We start from the raw sequence: 5626 nt of genomic DNA on the forward strand, positions 1-5626 counted from the left end.
ATGAGGTAATGGAAAAAGAACGCGTAGGTGAAGTAATATTAAAAAAAGAATATAAAAATATTATTTATATAAAATATCTTGTATAATAGATGATCTGATGTGGGTGTTTTGTAAAGATAGATGTGTAAAATAGAAAAAATAACTTTTTTCATGTAAAATAGATGATAGATTTACATGAGCTGGTGTGGATGCTCTAAGCGAAGGGGAAGACCAAACCCCTCATTCTTTTTTGTTGGATTTGATATTGTATGAAATAATTTTCCGCCTACCAATAATTTTCCGCCTACCAGACTATCAGTTGTCAGTTATCACATCATTACTCGCGCGGAAAGAATAGTCTCGACATCATATTATAAATATATCAACTTGTCCACTTGGACGAATTATATCAATTATCACATTCTTTTATAATAACTTTTTAATTATTTTCTTTTTTTGAAAATCACTCACACTCGTTCTCCCTGTCTCTGCTACAATGGGCAACACGAATCTTTGCACCACAGTCCTACCATGTTTAACTTTCACAACTCTTTACCTCACCTTCTTGCTGCTCCACTTGTCCAACACATTGGCCATTAACTCTCCGTCTCCTTACAAACCAGTCGATAATATTATCCTTAACTGTGGCTCCTCTGACAATTCGACTGCATTAGATGGTCGGACCTGGACTGGAGATGTCAATTCAAAATTCTTCCCTCAAGAACTATCACAAAACCAGGCCTCTCTAGCCACAAACTCAGTTAAGCAATCCTCATCTGCTTCGCGAGTACCCTATACCACTGCCCGCTTTTCTGTCTCCCCATTCACTTACATATTCCCACTCACTACCGGCCAAAAATTCGTTCGACTATACTTCTACCCAGCTACGTACAGCAATTTCGACCGCTCTAATGCCCTCTTCTCTGTCAAAGCTGGAACTTTTACCCTTCTTCGAGACATCAATGCTTCACTTACAGCAGATGCCGATGGTGATCCGGATGATACAATATTTAGAGAGTTCTGTATTGACATCATGGAAGATTTGAGGCTGAACATAACCTTCAATCCAAGCAATTCCAATTCATTTGCTTTTATCAACGGAATTGAAATTTTGTCCATGCCTTTTTATCTCTATTACACTCCGTCTGATAATAAGAGGTTTCCTTTAATTGGCGAGGAGTACATGTTCAGCATTGATAACGGAACTGCTCTAGAGACGGTATACAGAATAAATGTTGGAGGGAACTACATCTCACCTACGGAAGACACTGGAATGCTCCGGAGCTGGAGTCCGGACGAAAAGTACTTGGCAGATGTTATGTCATCTGTTATACCTGTTAACTCAACTATTGAACTTATGTTCACCAAAATACCTCCGTACACTGCATCGGAAGCTGTCTATCGAACTGCCCGGACTATGGGGAGGTACAAAGCTGTCAATAAGCTGTACAATCTAACTTGGGAATTTCCCGTAGATTCTGGGTTTTATTACCTTGTTAGGCTGCACTTCTGCGAGTTTCAACCGGAGATTATTGAATGGCATGACCGAGTATTTCTTATTTTCATAGCAAATCAAACCGCTGAGAAAGAAGCCGACATTATAGTATGGAGTGGGAGTAAGGGTGTTCCGGTATATAAGGATTACGCTGTGGGATGTTTGGCGAAGAAAGCGAGAAGAAAAAGAACCTTTCTATAGCCATAAAAGCAAATCCGGATGACTGGTTGACTAGTTACAGTGATGCAATATTGAACGGTATTGAAATCTTCAAAGTAAGCGAGTACTGTGGCAATGTCGCTGGACCTAACCCCGACCCACTTCCGTCGACCCCTCCAACGGCTGTGCCCCAGCTACATTCAGTAGAGTCGATGAATAAGAGAACAACAATAATTGCCGTCATTGGCGGTGTTACCATACTCTTGATTCTCGGATTCTTGATTTTCCGACTAGCCAAAAGAGACAAGGATTTCTGCAATTCAACCCAGGCCTCCGGCTCAACTCTACCGTGTAGTTTGTGTCGTTACTTCTCACTCACTGAGATTATAGCAGCTACCAACAATTTTGACAAAGTATTTATTATTGGTGCTGGAGGTTTCGGTGACATGTACAAAGGGTATGTTAATAATGGGGCCACCCCCGTTGCGATCAAACGATTAAAACCCGATTCTCAACAAGGAGCCCAGGAGTTCAAGACAGAAATCGAGATGCTGTCTCGGCTCCGCCACCTCCATCTCGTTTCTCTGATTGGATATTGTAATGATGATAACGAGATATTCTCGTGTATGATTATATGGCTCATGGGACCCTTCGTGACCATCTCTAAAACACCAATTATCAGCCACTTTGTTGGAAGCAACGTCTCCAAATCTGCATTGGTGCAGCACATGGGTTGAACTACCTTCATACAGGTGCGACACGTACAATCATTCATCGTGATATGAAGAGTACAAATATCTTATTAGATGATCAGTGGTTGGCCAAGGTGTCTGATTTCGGGTTGTCAAAATTTGGTCCCATTACGTCTAAGTCCCATGTTAGTACAGTGGTTAAGGGTACATTTGGATATTTGGACCCGGAATATTATCGCTTTCAACAACTAACTGAGAAGTCTGACGTGTACTCTTTTGGTGTGGTGTTGTGTGGAAGGCCACCAATCATACATACGACTGAGGAGCATCCATGGGTCTAGCAGCATGGGTCCTGCAGTGCTATCACAATGGAAAGCTTGATCAAATTGTTGATCCATCTTTGAAGGATGAAATTGAACCAGAATGCTTGAAGAAATTTGGCGAGATTGTAGTGAATTGTTTGCTTGACAATGGAACCAAAAGACTACCAATGAATGATGTGGTTGGGGGTCTTGCGTTAGTATTGGAGTTGCAAGAGAGTGCAGAAAAAGATGTCAAGCTTGATTTGTCAGAAGAAATTGACATGAAGGACTTTGATGAGCAAGCTCTGATCCCTATGTCCGATGTCAATGAAAGTGATGACATGATTTTTAGTAGCAGTGGAAAAGTATCGAGTACTAATGGCAGTAGTCAAGTGACCGTAGTAAGCCGGGGAAGTTTTGCTAGTAAGGATTCAGATGGATTGATGTCCCCCAGGGCAGTGTTTTCTGAGATTATCGATCCTAAAGGTCGATAAACAAAGAAAAAAAATAAAATAAAATAAAAGAAGTTGCTAGTTAATTTTTAATTTGTCCGATCGTAACTGCCAAAGTCCTTACTTAATTTCCTCATTGAATTATGAAAATTTGAATCTGTGGAACATTCCCTAATTTGCTATTGAACCTTAGTCTTTTAAGTTCAAATGACAAGTACTCTGAACAAAATACTCACCCGATTTTTTGTGGCAATCCAAATATGACACATGCCCCACCTTTTTGTGGCAAATGCCTCTTCAGGGATTACATGGGTTTTGCATCATCCCGTGAAGTGATCTGCAAATAAGTTTTTCCCGGTCTTTTGTAATGTTTAGTTGCTGTTTATGTTTTGGGTGTAGTGGAAGACTAGTTCTGTTTCTGTGTTGTTGTAATTGTTTCTGTTTAGTCCAGTGTTGTCTTCAGGGTCTTGCTACTTTGGTTTAGTTTGTTTGAACTCAATTTTTCTGTGTCTGTACATTTCCTTTGACAACTGATAAGAAGCACGATGGAGCCAAGGATCTTGAATTCTTGATAATCTCGAATAGATTCTCCATTTCCAATATTTTAGCATAGACTCTGCTTTAACAATTAACTTCCTAACCTGCTAGAACACTGTGCCATGTATAAGATGGAGAATGACCAACGTAGCATGCATAAACAGAGCATTTACGATAATACTTGGCCTTTAAAATTCTTTCCAAAATCAAGTCCGGAACATTTAACACTCTCCAACACTTAAAAAAATAAGGGGGGGTGGGGTTCCCTTTTTTTCTTTTAGAAGGTAACACTCTCTGACCTTGCCTAGAGCACTAGCAATAGGGGGTGTAAACACCCTCCAGTTGCAATTTTACAACCAAATCCTCAAAAATAATGCTCTATCCGGGTATGGGTTTTTATAGTATGGGTTTTTATAAATTTTTGCATCCTGTGAACAGTTGGTTCTTATATATAGAACCAATTGTAGCACAGGATGTAAAAAAGAAAAATGTTATTTTATTCCTCTCTCTTGTCTCTGACTCTCTTGTCTCTTCTCACTCTCTCTTCTTTGTTTCTGTTTCTCTCTCTTGGTGGATTTGGTGGTACTAGGAGTAGATTTTAGTGGCTGAGGTTTGAATCGGTGGCCAGGTTTTGAATCAGTGGCTAAGCCTTGGGTTTCCTCTTAGTGGTTTTGGTGGCGTTGGGCTTTGGTTTCGAGGCTGGGGCTTGAATCGGTGGCATTGGGCTTTGGTTTCGGGTTTGGAACTTGAATCGGTGGCGGGCGACGTGGGTGTGGTGGCTTGGGTTGAAATCAGTGGGTTTAAATTGGGCAACGTGAGTTGGCGGTGATTTCAGTGGGTTTAAATTAGTGGCTTTCTCGGTGGTTGTGGGTTGCTACAGGCGTGGGTATGGTGGCTTGGGTTGAATCAGTGTGGAGATTGGGTATTTTGGCTTGGGTTCTGATGGTGTGGTTGGGTTTTTGGTTGGTTTTGTGTTTCAGTAGTGTGGATCGGCAATTGGTTTTGTTAGTTGATTTTAGTGTTTCGGTGGTGGCTGAGTTTCAATTATAGGTAGTTGTTAGTAGCTCTGGGTTTGTTGTGGTGGTGCGGTAGTGGCAAGTTCAGTGGTTTTGGATGATTTGATTTGGGTTTGTTGTAATTTTTTTTTTTTTTTTTTTTGTTGGTTTTGTGTGATTTTGGAATGGGTTTGTTGGGATTTTGCTATGTTTGTTTTGGGTTTGGATTCTTGTTGATTTTGGTATAGATAGATTTAGTGGATTTTTGAAGGGATGGATTTGGCTGTTGGGCTTGTGGTATGGAGTTGGTTACTAGGAGCATTTAGAGGAGAGGAAGACTGGTAGGCAATAGCAGATTGAGAAAAAAATAGATAAAAAGGAAGAGAGAGAAAGGATAAAATTTATATTATTTTAATGAGTTGTATGTAAAAATAGAAACTGGGATGTTGAGTGAGTTGTAAAATGAGATGGTATAATAAATAAAATAAGTTTTAAGGGTGTAAAATAAGAAATTTTTTGCATCCCAAATACTAATGCTCTTAGCCAACATAGCCAAGTTAAAAGATTAAGTTCTTGTAAACCCGATCCGCCCTTATTTTTTGAAATACACAGCTTATTCCACTTTGTCCCCATTAGTATGAATTCACCATCTTTGAAATCTTGTGACATAAATTCTGTGGCAATTTAAAATAGCCCATCACATAGGATGGGATTCCTTGAATCACATTGTGAAAGATTCTAATTTTTATTAGTATAATAAATTTTGTGATAAGTTCATAAATAGAAATCGGTAAGTGTAATAATGCTAAATTGCTATTTTAAGTTTTTAACTAAAATCTCCTTTTAAAAAAGTTGTTTTATTTTTTATTTTATTATTATTTTTTTAATACCAATAGAAAAGAACAGTAGCAGATTACAAAAAGAGTTGGGTGAACCCAATTGTGGTGGCTAGGGTTTTTGGTTGCTAGGCTAGCTAACCTATACACTGAGCTTAAGATGACCTTTGGAACAAAAG

General features: G+C 39.3%; 1 pseudogene across 1 annotated transcript; it reads left to right on the top strand.

The window, feature by feature from the left end:
- The first annotated feature begins 442 nt into the window (after nucleotides 1-442).
- LOC115976270 lies at nucleotides 443-3127 on the top strand (annotated as a pseudogene). Its single transcript, XR_004088271.1, has one exon. The product of XR_004088271.1 is annotated as a receptor-like protein kinase FERONIA (transcript).
- The last annotated feature ends 2499 nt before the right edge of the window (nucleotides 3128-5626 follow it).

Source organism: Quercus lobata, chromosome 2 (genome assembly GCF_001633185.2).
Source record: "Quercus lobata isolate SW786 chromosome 2, ValleyOak3.0 Primary Assembly, whole genome shotgun sequence".
In the NCBI taxonomy this organism is placed as follows: domain Eukaryota; kingdom Viridiplantae; phylum Streptophyta; class Magnoliopsida; order Fagales; family Fagaceae; genus Quercus; species Quercus lobata.